Source organism: Dermacentor andersoni, chromosome 7 (assembly GCF_023375885.2).
Source record: "Dermacentor andersoni chromosome 7, qqDerAnde1_hic_scaffold, whole genome shotgun sequence".
Lineage (NCBI taxonomy): Eukaryota > Metazoa > Arthropoda > Arachnida > Ixodida > Ixodidae > Dermacentor > Dermacentor andersoni.
The window spans coordinates 89,426,029-89,442,444 of NC_092820.1; the positions used below are offsets into that span (position 1 = coordinate 89,426,029).

The following is a 16,416-nucleotide window of genomic DNA, read 5'->3' on the forward strand; positions in this document are numbered from 1 at the left end:
CTATTCACAATCCGTTCACTACAATAAGCACCTGCTGAAAGTAATTGAGATTCAAAGAGCTGGTTGAATCATGGCGCACATTGTCAAAATCATAGTCGGCTACCTGAAAAATAGCCATCTGCTGCACAGTACTCCGTATTGCATTACTTTTTTTCCTTGCATATAATGTCTAAAATACAGTTTGAAATATTCAGGCCAGTTTTATTGAAAGCAAAATAGGTACATCTTGAAATATTTCGGCTAGCACTTTGAAATAATTTGCAAAGTCGAGAAAGAACGCCGCCTAAGTGTAAAAAAAACTGTATTGGCTCATTAAGTGCAAATGACCTATTCATAAGAAAATAACATCCAATAACGCAAAAAATTATCTGCTTTTCTGCTGCGTTTAAGGACACCTGGGAAATTGAGAAGGTTCAGTGAACTCTTCACGAACTCAGCAAGAGGCACAGAATGTCATTACCCTAAGCGGTGTCTTCATTCTACATTTCAAAGTCAAAGATGTTTGCCCGGCTATGACAAATAAGGTTTGGTACCCTTCAATTCTTCAGATATTTAGTTAAACTTTCCCATGTTCAGGAATTGAAATACCTCTTCACTGGCCTCTTGGCATATGTTCAAAGCACTCAGCCAACGGTATATAAAGTGGCACAGTTAAAATTTTCATCGCAAAGACAGAGCACTGATCTCTTACAGATATCGCAATGGTAAAAGTGCTGTTTTTAGTGCTGTTTGCAGCAATTGGTAAGTAGATCTTATATTGTAAATAATGAATAACTCTTACAAGTGATATAGTTATAAACTCATTCATATGTACCAAAAGAACATATTTATTCGCTAGAATAAGTAGTACCTTATATGTAAAATACGCTACACATTTCAAATGAGTTTGACAGAAGGTGCGTTTTAGGAAATAATTAACTGCTCAATGCTTTGCTCCTACTTTCATTCATTCTCTAACGTTATGACAGCCATATTTCTGAAATCACAAATTCTTCATGGATGATAAAATTATGTGTGATGTCCTTCTGATAGTACTAGAGTGCGACGGGTTGGGTAATTAGGATGTGCTGAGAAGTTGGGCATTCAAGAAATAAATAGCTTGCTGTTGTTAGGGGATGCTTAGGATACCGGACTATGCTTTAAAGGCACAGATTTAATCCATGACTATACACGCCTATTTTAACTCCACTAGCCCAACGTATCGTATTTGATACGCAGAATTTGCTGCCTCGAAAAACCTATTTAGACACTACAAACTTAACGCACAATCTGTATATACATTCTTATATGCTGCAGAGAATTTCCACTTGTGGGCAGTGCTGCAAATTATTTTATAATTAGATAGTTAGCATAATAATCAACTATTAGAATATTCCAGCACCAGAAATGAATGCTAAGAAGTTGTTTTGACTTAACTAGATGTGGAAAGGTGTATGGAGTTTGTGCAGTTAAGTGAGCCACCAACTCTACAAAGTTCACATAACCATGTAGTTCTAAGGCAGAGCAGCGTCGTAAAACTGGAGTCACTTATTTGAGATCAGATTTCGTCAAGGCCATTCCTGAGCTGCATGTGATTTAACGCTCAGTGAAAGCAGCAGTTTTACAACGGGTCCTTAGGTAATTGTTTTTGCTTCTTAGGTACTGGTCTGCATTGATGATAATCTAGTTTACTCAATGTGTTGGACAAAGATTGTTTTTGTGCTTCAAATGGAAGACAGGGCACAGTAGGTGATCAATGTTTTCCTCGCATCCGCAAACATAACATGCAGGACTATCAGCCATTCCACTTAGTGCTGAGTAAGCTTTCGTGAGTCGGAACCGACACAGTAGAGATGTTTCGCGTCGGTGCCACTCGGTCGGAGGTCGGAGTTGCAGTGAAGGGTTTAGTTTGTGCAGTCTTGTGCGCCTTGTATGTGCAATATTCCACCCGGGTATGGAGAGTGTGCGTGCTAGAAGGCGAATTTGCCCCGATGCGTCAGTGCTTGAAAGAGGAATGGGCGACAGTGGTCACAACATGCGAAAAAATTAAAATGAATCTTCGACTAACCAACAAAACTCACTAATTATTTTTAACTTTTCACCGTATTGCACAAATTGCAAATTACAAATTCTAGCGGGTGAGACTGCATGGCGTATACACTTCAAAAAATTGTGTAGATGACACGATTTACCTGATATGCGCCATCAAACTTGGGGTACGATGCACTATTGTTCCACTTACTTTCTTAACAAAATATGGTTTTATGTATTGAAGCCCAGAAGTAACTCGAACGCCATTGCATGTACTCGCAAAGATCGGAATTCAATATTTTGAAAACGCTGTCATCCTAAAAACTCATTTTAATTGGATTCGCCCTCTGAATTTTCCGGTTAGAATTTTAAATTGCGATATGGGCCATAAGCTTTCTAGTTAAAAAGTTAATTAGTAAATTTTTGATTAGTCGACCATGCATTTCAATTGCTTCTGCAAATAATATCCACCTGTACGAGTAAACCAGCTCATCGACTAGAATTTTGCTATCTGCCACAGGAAATGTTTCCCAAACTTTAGAGCTGTTCGCTGAAACACCTGGTATGTGATGCGATATGTGCATCTTTTACCGCCTTTAAAAACGGCAAAATTACTGGCCGAAGGAGAGGAAGGGAGTGCGCGTGATATTTAAGCATAGCCTGAGCCACTTTGTGCGATGGATGTGTAACAAGCGTATAATTCTTGGAAAAGCGTCGAAATGCATTATACTGATATTTATTATGAAATATTGTACTGATATCTGAATACTTCTCAGCGAAATATATTTTCGGCGCTTTTATAACACGTTGTCTGACCATAAATAAATGATGTTGCGAAGATGTTTCAGGAACACGTAAGCAATTACACCTTAACATAAGGCGTTCGAGCTGCTTCTTGAAAGGCATTTTCCTGACATGCACAAAACAAGATTTTCTAGATCTCTTGCATGCTTGTAGACGTTCCAGCTTAATTTGGCTGGTTTGAGGCGGCTAACAACCGTGGTGCATTTAGTCGTCATGCACGTGCAGTTCCTATGTAGGCGCCATGTGCCAAAAAAAGAACCAATTCTGGAATGTATTTCGATAACTATGACAGGGTATATGCTTCTCCTAAAGTGTTATTTACAAGAACACTTGATCAGATGTCCGAAGTTATACTAATTCTAAAATACCGGGTTTGAATTCAGCGTTTGTGGTTCGTTTACTTCCCCAAATATATGTTCTTTATGATGCAATAATTATGAACTTTTCATAACAAAGCCATAAATGGTGTAGAAAAATACACTTCATAATCCGAACACTTCAAAAGTGAGCATCTCCCCATCTTTTTAATGTGCAGTATTTGCGCGCATGCTGCTGTTGGCATGAGTTACCTTGTAATTCCCAGACCCCGAACTACGGCTTTTGTGTGCTCGTGTATTGATTGCCTGTCTTACAAACTTATTCTTGGAAATGACTTCACTTCGCGAACACCAAAATACCATGGTGGTGGGGTGCCGGCTAGTTGCGTTCTTTAGCTCCCCGGCACTCGCAGCAAATAACTACCAGCTCAAGTACATAGTTTTACGGGCTTAAAAATTCCAAGTCGAGGTGGATCAACTAAGTCATTTATGTGAGGAAAGATTCGCACGTTTCGTACGTGTACTTGTTCTGATGTTGTACTTCCGATTACACTTCGGAAACGTCTAGAGGGCCAGGTTGCTTCAATGAGCGACTGTCTAGGTTTTAGTGAATTGTTCAGGAAAAAATAACACTGTATATTTTTTTACAGTGGCTGACATCATCGAAGCCAGGCCTAATGAATTTGCAAAGCAGCAATTGACTAATAATGGTTAGTATTTCTCACATAACACATGTGAACGAATAATATATGCATGTTTTTGCACATGGACATAACCAGCACATATCTCCGATGCCAGTCATCCGGCTCACCAATACGATAATGTTGACAATGAGCACAACAGATGAAGTCACATTTACCTACAATACTACAAATATACGTCTTGAAGGGATGGTATTCCTAGCGATTTTTGCACTATTTCAGACAAACACGCCTTCGTCTGCTCAGACTGCCAAATGAACGTAAATTTTGTTGCAATAGGCGTGCTGGAAAATGAACAACGGTAAAGTTAATCAGGGTATCATGTGCGTGCGCGTAACAGAAATGTGCGCAGAGGGATTTTGCATGTCTTCCAATAACATGCCGTGGTCTCGTTGCCTGGATCGCTAAGCTTTCTCAACAACTGTAAACAATAGAATAATCAGGGCAGAAAACCTTTTAATGTCCCTCTACATTTTGCCGTTGACACTTTTATTCGAAATATGATAATGCAGAGTTTTAATAATTATTTAAGACTAATTATCTAACTAGGTGGAAAGCGAATAAAATATCTTAATCTCCAAGCGATGACAAATAACATTACCTTGGTTCTTTCCAGCTAAGGAGCATTTGCTTATTTTTAATGTTTGGCTTAAGTTAAGTGAAACACCTGGTATATTCAGCTGTACTCGATTTCAATAGAGAATTTCATTGATCATTTCTATATAATATTATAACCGCGGAATCGTAGTTTTGAACCGCGAAAAAAGATGGCCGCCGTTGTACAGACAGTCATATGCACCACCCTCCTTCTACCATATGTCCCAGCTGATGTGGATGAAGCTGTTTAAAAAATGAGGCTGCGAGATTTAATAATGGGATCAACAGTGTTAAATAGCAGTGACCTTCTGGCCATGGTTCATCTTTTTCTATTATCATTGAATTGCTCAATATTCAAATATTCTGTCTACCTATATTTACTCTCATATTTGCGTAATGTTGAACGTCAAATTGAGCGTCGCCTTGGAAAACGTGATCGCGAACAGTTTCCTATTCACTGCATGTTCCAAGGTTATTTTTTGCTGGTTGTCGCGTTTGTGGTACAAAACAGGAAAATGAATTCGAAATGAAGGCGCACCTACGCATTTCCCGAGCACGACAGCAGCAGTGCTCTAAGGAAGAGATTCTGAGAATCAACACTATTCAATGGCGGACTTGTTGGCCGCAAGAAAGTGACAAGGCGATGGTGCAGCTGTTATCAGCTGCTCCTGTCTGGCAACCACGCCTGCACTTTTTGTTGCGTTTGCTTCAGTTGTAGTTCTTTATTGCTGCGCTAAGCCAGTGCCCGATGCATACAAAAACAGTGTGACGTGATCGCTTGGTAGTAATAGCCAACAATTACTTCACTAAGTCAGGTTTTCAGATTCAGTAAGGCAACCACAGAAAGCTAGGGTTATTTGAAACCCCTTTTAAAAGGGCTGTCATAGCGCCGACAAACTTTAGTGTCCCCCATTCCTAATGGGCTCATTTGTGCCTTTTTTGCGACAACGTAGACACATGCAAAAAAAACTGGAGAAAATTAAGAAAGTCGGCAAATGTGCTATAGGATGTTTTCCAAGTCGATGCCCAAGTAGGCATTCGAGCTAGCGCTAGTATAAAAGTAATTATACGTTCTGTCAAATAAATTCGGTAAACAATAATCAATAATCAATAATAAAAAAAATTCGGTTATCAATATTCATAAAAAATCACCAGCATGCGTAAATTAACTGCTAAAACAACACTTTTGGTCGCATCAACGAATCTAGTAGTCCTTTTTTAATGCGTAAGCATTCTTGGGTGAGTACCCTCGCAAAATCAGTCCGAGACGCAAAAGGCATCGCACCATTTATCTGGAAGATAATTGGGAAATGGGTAAAGTCATGACAATTACCCTCATTATAGTGTCTAGATGAGTGGTAGCTTTAAATCGATAACGACCATTCTTTTCATACCGCATGAAAGCTTTGTTTTCCGCATTACTGTTGTGCGTACAAAGAAGCGCACCCTGAGATTAGCAAGTATGAAAATGATAGAATAGCTGATTGGTAGAGATAATTGTAGTCAAATACTCAATGGTCGGTAGCCTTAAAACAAGGAGCACAATGGTGACGTCACCGCGCTCAAGTAAAAACAGTAAATAAAATAGAAGGCAAGAATTTACAAAAATAAATCCTATAAAGCGCTGCAATAAAACAAAATTGTAAACCCGTGATTGTATGGAATAGAAGTGTGTTTAGGACGTTATGAAATGTGTAAGCATAGTACCAATGATCAGCAAGAAAATTCCGCAGAAAGTCGGAGAGTAGTCTGCTGATAGGTAAGTATTCTTTGGCACAGGAAAAGCGATGGGCGTACATTCATAAGCTGGGAATCGCAAGTTAACAAAAGTGAAGTTACAGCCGTGCCAAAGAATGCTTACGCATTAGCGGAGAATTGTCAACATTTCTGCAGCAATCTGCTAAGAAGCTTGACTCGCGTTGCCATGAACATGTCGTATAACTACGATTAACAACGGTCATCTTTCGGACAGCACACTCCAGGGAAACTGTTTTTCAGCTTGTTGACAAATCGTATGTGCATGGTGAAGCCACATATCATTGCGGCCACCTTCCCCGCTACGAGTTAATAGAGCAATACATGCACGAAAACGAATAGAAGGGTCCACCAGCCACGAAAATGCAGCTGATAAATACTGATCAAATACACCAAGAAAAATTATATTATGAATAGAATTGTTGCGCACCGGCTGGCCTGCCTATTAGCTACGAGACTATTGCTCGTTAGAGCAAGATGATAATAAAAAAAATTGGCAAGCTCCCTCTTGAACAGGTTGCTAGCAGCAGCCACGGCTTTTCATTTACAGGGTGCTAAAATTTGTAGATGAAATGCTACGAAAATTTTTGAATGCTTGCTGATTGGATATTTGTCTTGTAGCCAGGGCAGATGAGCGCCACATAAGTGGCGAATATAAGGCTGCGCCATCACAGTTTACCATTTGTTAATATGGCACGCATACACGCTTTAGAATAAATAAACACCGGCGAAAGAAAAAAAAAAGAAGCCCGACCGAGAAAGAAGAAAATGTTTTTCCGCGTTCTAGTAGAAAGTAGCTTGTGGGTCTATTTCGTTCGCGAGAAGTATAAATCATGCATGATTAGTCTACTATACTTGGTTGATTGTACGAATATAATGAATCACACCAATATTATGGGCTCTAGAAGTGCTACATTACACTACGCAGGCTGACAGCAGCGAAGAAACGAAGTAAAATGTTGGGGACAGGAGATAAATATCATCACTTCATATTGTAGGAGCCCAGTTTTATGCCAGTTTTCAGAAGCCTACAGAGTATGTTTATTACCAGAAGGGTCACGACGTCATTCGCGACTGAGAACATATCGGCGTTTACATTTGATTTTCCAGACGTTCCGTTTGAGAGCGTTCTAACAGTTCGCAATTCTATAATTTTAGTGAGTCTCAGGGTGGCTGGCTGGACTACAATATGCTCCTTAAGATTTCCCGAAATGAGGCTGTTTTGCGTTTTCGAATTGCCAGGATGTATTGCCCTCAATCGTTGAATTCGATCTTTCTTTTACGTATATGTATCACAACTTCGGCATGATTGGAGTCTCATTCATTCTAGAGCCCTGCTACATTGAATTCAATAGTAGACGCATACATTTTAGCCTGATGGTCGATACTGAGCAATACTTTCATTATTAAGAACATTCGATATCAATAACTTACATATTGATTTTTTTGCAATTTCGCTCATCCTGAAGGTGAATAAATACGAGTATGCAGTTTGCAATGCTGGAGTCTTCCACTGACATTAGAGAAAGGATTTCAGTTGCAAAAGTCTTGGAGTTGATAAGGGTCGGAACGAATCAGATAAGATTGTTAACGACTCATAAGGGTTGATAAGTATGGGGACGATTCCCATAATGTTGATAACGAGCAACGATGATTAAGTCCGATGAGTTTGATAAAGGCCGATATAAGCTCATAAGGACCGACACGGGTCGGATCGAGTCTGCTAAAGTTTAAAATTACCGATAAAGATTTCAATCGCTCTCAGTTTGTAACTGCAAACGGTCATAACTTCCCACTTCGAAGCGTAACTTGCGGTGTACCTCAAGGTTCAGTACTCGGGCCTCTTTTGTTTCCCATTTATATTACCGACCTCCCTTCGTCAATATCATCTAACATTCACTTATTTCCAGATGATTGCGTTATTTTTCGTGAAATTACTAATGCAGAGGATGCTAATCACCTAATGCAGTCTGATTTAATTAGTGTAGCAAACTGGTGGGAACATTGGCTAATGAACAAAACGTTGCCATATGTAAAGTAAAGCGCGTATCCCGAATAACTAGCAGCATGCATAGACATTACCTAAATAATGTTGCCTTGGAAATAGTTCACGCTTTTGAATACCTAAGTGTGCATATCTCTGATAGTTTATCTTGGAATCTTCATACAGAACACCTAATTCGCAATGCGAACCGCATGCTTGCCTACCTACGCCGTAACTTTTCAACTGCCCCTTGATCCCTAAAAATGCTTCTTTATACTACCATTATACGTCCGAATCTTGAATATGCATGCACTGTTTGGGATCCTGCCATTGTCAAACTGACTAATTTATTAGAATTCGTGCAAGATAATTCAGCTCGTTTCATCTTTCGTAATTACAATAGAACTACAAGCGTGTCGGCCATGAACACCAACCTTACACTTACCCGACTTTCTTCTAGACTTAAAATCGCGCGTTTAACCATTTTATAAATTATACCATCATTCAACACTCCGCAATTATTTCAGTTTTCAGCCACAATACGTATCCCCTCAAATCGACCACCGTTATAAGGTTGGTCTAGAATCATGTCACACTAAAACTTTTCTGCAGTCATTTTTTTTCTGCGGTCATCCACACAATTTAACCATCTTCCTGGTGAAGTCGGAGCCATTTACGATAACGAAATGTTTCGAGCAGTTCTCGCTAACATTGTGTAATTGAAGCATTTTCTTGTTATTGTCGTTTACTGTTTGGTTGTAACCAAAGTACTTTCGCATTTACCCGTTTACTATCCTACTGTGCGAGCAATTTATCATGACGTTGTTAACCTTACCTAAAACTGTATAATCGAAAGCCTTTGTATTTAATAGTTCTAACTACTTATATTTGTTTCTTTTCTCATTTGATGTAACCCACTCCCCTATTTATTGGCTTTGGCCCTGGCGGTAATATTAAATAAATAAAATACATAAATAAGGCTTTACACTGTTCAGATCAAGAGTCAACAAAACACACAAGCCCAAAAAAGCCTACATTTATTGACCTTCTACCGTTACTTCGCTCGCGGTAAACAATATTTCATAAGCGTGGAGATGACCAAGTCGCACAATGTTCAAGCATACGTAAACTCCAGTGGAGTTTCTCCATAAATTTTAGTGTTGCTTTCGCTGACGCTATTTCGGCGCGTGCACGTTCACTTCTACTTTTAACGTGCAAAGCACTTTTAACCGCAGAATTGTGAAGAAAATTGTATGGAAGTGTAACCTATTGAATGTCATTCTTTTCGAATTGGAAGGAAAATTAGGCAGTCTAACTCAAGCTATTAGACCGGCAATAATGAATTAGTAAATAATTTTTGCCATCTTGATTTCATCTGAGTGAACGCAGTTGGTTTGTGATTTGTCTCCGTTTCTCATATTGCGCTATCTAATAGGTTACCCATGTCAGCGATATTATAAACTATAATATAAACATCGTTCTTGACCAAATATACCTGTTTAGTTATCGCAGCCAAACGAATTAGACGAGTATTTGATCTCTCGGCACAGAAACATCATCAGTGTACATGATCGGTGCATTCATCAAGGTTGTTCACTATTTCATCCGGCTGCCCTAAATTCAATACACTCACTGCATTCATGAAAACAAATAAGCAAAATGTCTCACACGACTTTCTTGCAGACGAGACGAAGCCGTTTGTGCGTTCAATTTTTTTTTTTCCAAGCAGTTCTTGAAAGAAGGCATGAGATAATCTATTTTTGGAGTTGCGTCAGCAAAAAATGTTATCTTTTCTAATGCCAGCCAATTATTTGACTTAATATACAACATATATTCCACAGACATACGATTTAAAACTGTAAACGGAGACGCAGACCTGGAATACGATTCTTATTCTGACGAAAAGCATGGTGCCCAGAAGAACGGCGACAAACATGACGATAAAGAAAGCAATCCCCCGGTTACTGCACAACCAAAACTTTCGAGAGGTAGTGGAAACAGCGGAGGCTTTGATCCTGTTTCTTTGAAGGCTACAGAAAAATGAGGTGAGCTATAATTAAATATTACCATAGCTGCGAACGCCGAAAATAATTGTCTTCAAGTAGGAAAGTGCAAGAAAGAAAGTAATGCATCTTTTTTAATTATACAAAAAGTTACATGAGCAATAGCGCAGGGCCTTTTTATTCAATGCATTTTCACTTGCATTGGTAATTAAATAGCGGAATTTCTTCTAAGTTCTGGTTGCTTGATCTTAAAAAATTTGTAGTTGCGAATACTTATAGACTAAACGATCTGTAACTTACTTTCGCTTTCATTCTGGGTGTGTGTATTTTCATATGTGAGCAGCTGTGTGAAAACCACACCAAAATACTTACGCTGAATCAGATGTAACATTTATTGTAACAAATGGTTGTCTTATCTATTTTCTCTGACACGTTTTAAGGGGCAGTACAAATTTAGCCAGCAGATATCTTTCGCGCTTAGTTGTTTACGAAAAGTATAGTTCTCGGATGGGAAAGTACGCGTAGGGAAATATGTGCTCGCATGTCCTGTCATTACTGATGGCTCGATTGAAGACATATAAAAACAAGGCAGTCTGTCCCCATTGGCTATACATCCTTCTTCTCCAATCAAGCATTTAAAAATGGCAGTTACTTTTTTAAAGGAATGTGACAAATTCGAGCGTTCGTTTAGCGTTTATATTCCGTTAGAAAAGCGAATATGCTGTCGCCTGAGGAACATCTTGAGCCTAAGTTACTGCAGATTAGGTACAAATATTTCAGTGCATTTAAGCTTCTCTAGCTGTAAAAACATACACTTCAAGGTTGCAGATATCCTCGGTAATCTATCAAATGTCACGTATATCTGTCACGTATAATTGAAATGAAAACGTGCGTATGTCAATTCCTAATTAGTCATTGCGATGTGGACCTTGTTTAAAAGTTACCATGTTTTAGGAGCATTGATTAATTTTGTATAGCCGCTTCTTTTCATGTTATGATTGCCGTGAGAGAGCAGTTCGCAATACAAATTTTTTGCATTCTGCTTACTTTTTATTACCGCTAATGACTTATAAAAATAGCAACGATTTGCATATCGCAACATGCTCGCTGTGCATTATATCTTAAAATGAACGGTAAGCAGCGCTAGTTTCTGGAACTGCCTAGTTTTGTATAACACGCACAGTTTATAACACGCATGTTTGTTGTTGCAACGATCAGTAGTCATGTAAATTAGGCTAGTAGTGATGAAACGCACGTATTCGAGCTGTGTTCCCAACTAAAGATAAATAGAAGAAAACAAGATCCCCACCAGAGATTATACCTGTAATGAAGTATTAAAGGTGATTGGTCGATAATCTAGAGACAATCATAGGACCGGAACTCAACAGCTGGGAAAGGACGACAATGAGAGCCGTAATGCATCTAATAAGCTGTTAAGACAGTCACCAAAGTTATTATGAGCGATGAAAAAGTTACGGTGATGCGTTTAAACAATTATTGATAATTCCTAATGACATCATTGGGTTCACCCCTATTGTATAGGTTGAAGTAGAAAAGTGCAGATGTTTACTATTCTCGGCATGCGTTCTAGTAGTTGTTCTTCCTGCGAACTAGTTTTAAGATTTTAACCATGCTAACTACAAACGTCCAGCAACTTTTTTTTTTCACACGGATCAACCACACTAACTCTAACTGGCAACCAGAGGTAGTAGGTGCTTGAGAACACTACTCCACTACCTAGTTGGGACGGCACAAGTAGGCGACGCGCGGGTGTCACCTGAACAACGTGAAATGTTGCCTCAATTTTGTGAACTTCGAAGAAAAAAAATCGCCATGCACGGTTTCGAGCACCTTTCACACTTTGTTTTTTGTCATGAACCTTTCTCGGAGGAAATCGGGATCATTTGCTTTAAATGTAGACATCACGGGGTTATTCTACCATGAACGTAGCACGTGATCAGGGACATGTAGCAATGCTTTCTTGTCAAGGAAATCAATCTTCTGAGTAATATAATTCCATTAACTACATAAACATGAAAAATATCTTGAGCGAATATATATATATATATATATATATATATATATATATATATATATATATATATATACACACACTAGAAAACCAAGAACAAAAAGAACTAACATGTAAATAATGCTAGTAAAGTAAGACTTGTAAATGTAGGGACCACCACTACAGTACTGGATGCAACTTTCCATTTTCTTTCTCCTTTGTACTACTTTTCACTTCAACATCAGATAATTCGTGACTTTTGCAGACTTATCAGCCAAACAGAATGCCTGAAGCCAGGAAATCGGGGCTAACCTCTGACCTCCAGAAATATCCATATGGCTTTCAGTCATAAATAAAATATTGGTTCCGTTGGAAGCAACCATGAGTTTTTTTTTACTATTCGCATTATTTGGGAATCTCACCATGTTTGCGAATTATATTTACATCTACTGGGTATATAATAAAGGTTCCGAAAACATTAGACTTGGAGGTCTGAACTAAGCTAGATTATCGCAGAAGCTATAGTCGCCAATAGCTATAAATAGAGAAAACGTTATTGACACATTTTCGTAAGCTCATGACATTCATATGCATACTCCCCAAAGAAGTAATTGACATTTAGAAAATATAAAACCGAAAGCAAAATAATATTTAGCTAAAGCGAAGCAATACCCAATAAAATCATCGACAGCGGTTTCAAACTCCAGGTGCGATAATGCTACCGCAGATAGCACTTGTCTCCGGTCAAAGGCTCAAGCCGTGACCAGGGCGTCGTAACATCTCCAGTCATACCACGGCCACGCACCCTCCTGCCACTGCTTTTATCAATAACCTCTGCAGTCTGCCACTTCCCAAAAAATAAACACACAGAGCATAATTGAATAAGACGGGAAGCCAGAGGCAAAGCTCTGTACATGAGCTACGCCCATCATACTCCGGCAGTTTACGCAGATGCCGCCGAATATTCAAACCAGCCAGCTTTTGCATTAGCCATTGCAGACAGATTCCAAAACCTCATTGTCAGTGTGCCTACTCCTAATTTCACAGACTCCCTGGAAGCGGAAGAGACAGCAATTCATTTAGCAATTGCACACTCCTCCGCTAAATATTGTTACGGAGAAGGTAAGGAAGAAGTTGATTCAGACTAGAGGAAGACGAAGTCTGGCAGTTGCCTGAACGCCTAATACACCAGTTGTAAATACAATATATTTTACACTTGTGGGCCTGCTTTCTTTCTGCAACATTTTGGTGGATGTGCGGGGTACAATCACAGAACTTCGCAGCGGACGTTATCTACCTGCCGCCACAATGGTAAATCAACCGACACAAGCGACAACGCCTTAACAGCCCTTGCCAGCGGTCATCCTCACTCATCCGCGCGACCCGGGGACATTTTGTGGCACGGACAACGCCGACGTCGAGGACTAGCATACGATGTACGAGCGAGTGTGCGACAACATGTGAGATCCAACAATGACGCTAGCAAACGTGATATTTTATCTGAGAGGAACTGCGAAGCAATGGGACGACACACATGAAGCTGACCTAACGAACTGGAATGTTTGCAAAGAAAAAATGCGAGACCTGTTTGGCAGACCTGTCAGTCGTCAGCTGGCAGCAAAAAAAGAACTTGCGTGCCGCGCTCAGACGTCCACAGGATCCTATGTCGTGTACATACAGGATGTGCTGGCCCTCTGTCGCAAGGCTGATAACAGCATGACCGACGCAGACGAGATTGGTCACATACTGAAAGGTATTGCAGACGATGCCTTCAATCTCCTTATGTGTAAGGAATGTGCCACTGCGGATGCAATTATAAAGGAGTGCCGGCGCTTCGAACAAGAGAAGGGCCACAGGGTTGCTCAAACTTTCGACCGATTGCCCAATACCGCCGCGACATCTTTTTGCAAAGACCCGCCGCAATTCGTTCAGCCTAAAGGACCGGAAGATATAACGCGCATCGTTCGCCGTGAGCTTGAGGCCATGGCCCCGGCTCCGGTTCGTTCCGACTGTCGGGAAAGTGTGCCCGCTATCTCTCTTATACAAGCGGTCATTCGGGAGGAAATAGCAAGTTTCGGCATTCCATCTCTCTGCTCGGTCCGCCATACAAACACCTACCAGATTTCTCCGGCCGCTTGCTCCCAGACGCAAAGCTTTCCGCCACTCCGTCGCAACCCAGCTGAGTGGCGCACAGCGGATAGTAAACCCATCTGTTTTAATTTTCCCGGTATTGGACACATGGCCCGTCATTGCCGCAACACTGGTCGTCGCCTCCTCGGTGGTCGTCTCCTAGTCACTACCGCCAAGTGCCAGACAATCGCACTTTCTCGCCCTATACGCCGACTAGGAACATCAACACCGACAGTGCTCCACCAAGATCCACCCGCTCCCCGTCTCCGCAAGGCCGTAGGTCCCGTTCGCCTCTCGTTCACCGCTCTTCTTCCCCTTCTGCAACCGGTCGCTTCGCTTCGGGAAACTAGGCGGTGCAGCTTCCGGAGGTGAAGCTGCAACTCCGACCCGGCCCACAAATCCTTTGTTGACCCTGCCTACCCGTGGAAACCTACTGGACATTGAAGTTGATGGCGTTCCTGTTAGATCTCTTGTTGATACAGGAGCGCAGCTTTCAGTTATGAGCGCTGCTCTCCGCCGAAGGCTCTAAAAAGGTTCTGACACCCACCATACCGTGCACTGTGCTTGTCGCCAACGGGAGTACTTCACCTGTCCTTGGAATGTGTACAGCACGTGTGACCATTGGGGGCCATTATACCGTTGTTCTATTTATCGTCCTTGAACACTGTCCGCACGACCTAATTCTTGGCCTCCACTTCCTTTCGAAACACTCTGCCCAAATTGACTGCTCCGCAGGTGTTGCCCAGTTGGATCTACCGCTTCCTGCCGACGCAACCACTTGCGCTTCGCACCGCTTATGTTCTGCTGAGTTTGGAAGGCTCTCGCCACAGGCGGCTACAAATGTCCTCCTGACGCCCTGTCCTCCCATACCTGATGGCGAGTACGTCGTGTCGCCCCTTACTGACGTGGGTTTGTCGCGCAATATTGCCCTACCAAGTACCCTAATCCAGATCCATGAAAACGGCGTCCGCGTGCCCATCCTCAATTTTGCATTTTCGTCGCATGTGCTGCCACACGGTATCGCCATAGCGCATATCACTCCTTTGGAAGAATTTGAGATTTCTTCTTTGACCTCTGAATCGTTCCTCAGTACCAACAAACCTTTGTCACCTACTCCTTCGTACTCGGCGCTTGCGGACGATGTTTCCAAGATGATTGCCCCTGACCTTCCTTCCGAGCAAACAACAGCTCTCCGTCACCTCCTGTCATCCTATCGGGACATCTTCAATTTGAACGACCGTACACTTGGCCAGACATCTGTTGTCACGCATCGCATCAACACCGGTGACGCCAGCTCCATTCATAGGCGGCCATATCGTGTCTCCGCAACAGAAAGGGCCATCATACAGAAACAGGTAGATAGGATGATGGACAAGGACATCATTGAACCTTCCAGTAGACCGTGGGCATGACCGGTTGTCTTAGTAAAGAAAAACGCCAACTCGTGGCGCTTCTGCCTTGACTACCGTCACCTCAACAGGATAACAAAGAAGGATGTTTATCCCGTGCCTCGCATTGATGACGCTCTTGACAGCCTTCACGGATCTCAATACTTTTCATCAATAGATCTCCGCTCCAGCTAGTGGCAGATTAGCGTCGATGAGATCGACAGCGAGAAAACCGCCTTCGTCACACCGGATGGTCTGTACCAATTTAAAGTCATGCCCTTTGGATTGTGCAATGCGCCAGCTACATTCGAGCGCATGATGGACTCTCTCTTGCGCGGCTTAAAGTGGTCTACATGCCTCTGTTACCTCGACGATGTGATTGTGTTTTCGCCGAACTTTGAGAGCCACCTGGGGCGCCTCACAACCATACTCTCCGTGTTTCGCAGGGCTGGCCTTCAGCTACTCCACCAAGTTCCATTTTGGTCGCCGTGAAATTAACATGCTCGGTGATCTCGTAAACGCCGGCGGAATCCTACCTGATCCACAGAAAGCTCACGCCGTGCGAAATTTTGCTGTACCTTGTTCCGACGACCACCGAAACATTCCGACGATCACCGAAATTTTGCTGCACCTTGTTCCACAAACGATGTCCGTAGCTTTCCGGGTTTATGCTCTTATTTCTGGCGATTTGTGAAAAAGTTTACCGACATCGCTCA

The 16,416-nt window shown here is 41.5% G+C and overlaps 1 long non-coding RNA gene across 2 annotated transcripts; it reads left to right on the forward strand.

The window, feature by feature from the left end:
- The first annotated feature begins 394 nt into the window (after positions 1-394).
- LOC129385454 (uncharacterized) lies at positions 395-12,580 on the forward strand. 2 transcript variants are annotated; one of them, XR_008612979.2, is made up of 4 exons: positions 395-524; positions 3,782-3,841; positions 10,010-10,213; positions 12,448-12,580. It is a non-coding gene; the product is annotated as an uncharacterized lncRNA (long non-coding RNA). The 2 variants fall into 2 exon arrangements; XR_008612978.1 differs by lacking the exon at positions 395-524 and adding an exon at positions 670-741.
- The last annotated feature ends 3,836 nt before the right edge of the window (positions 12,581-16,416 follow it).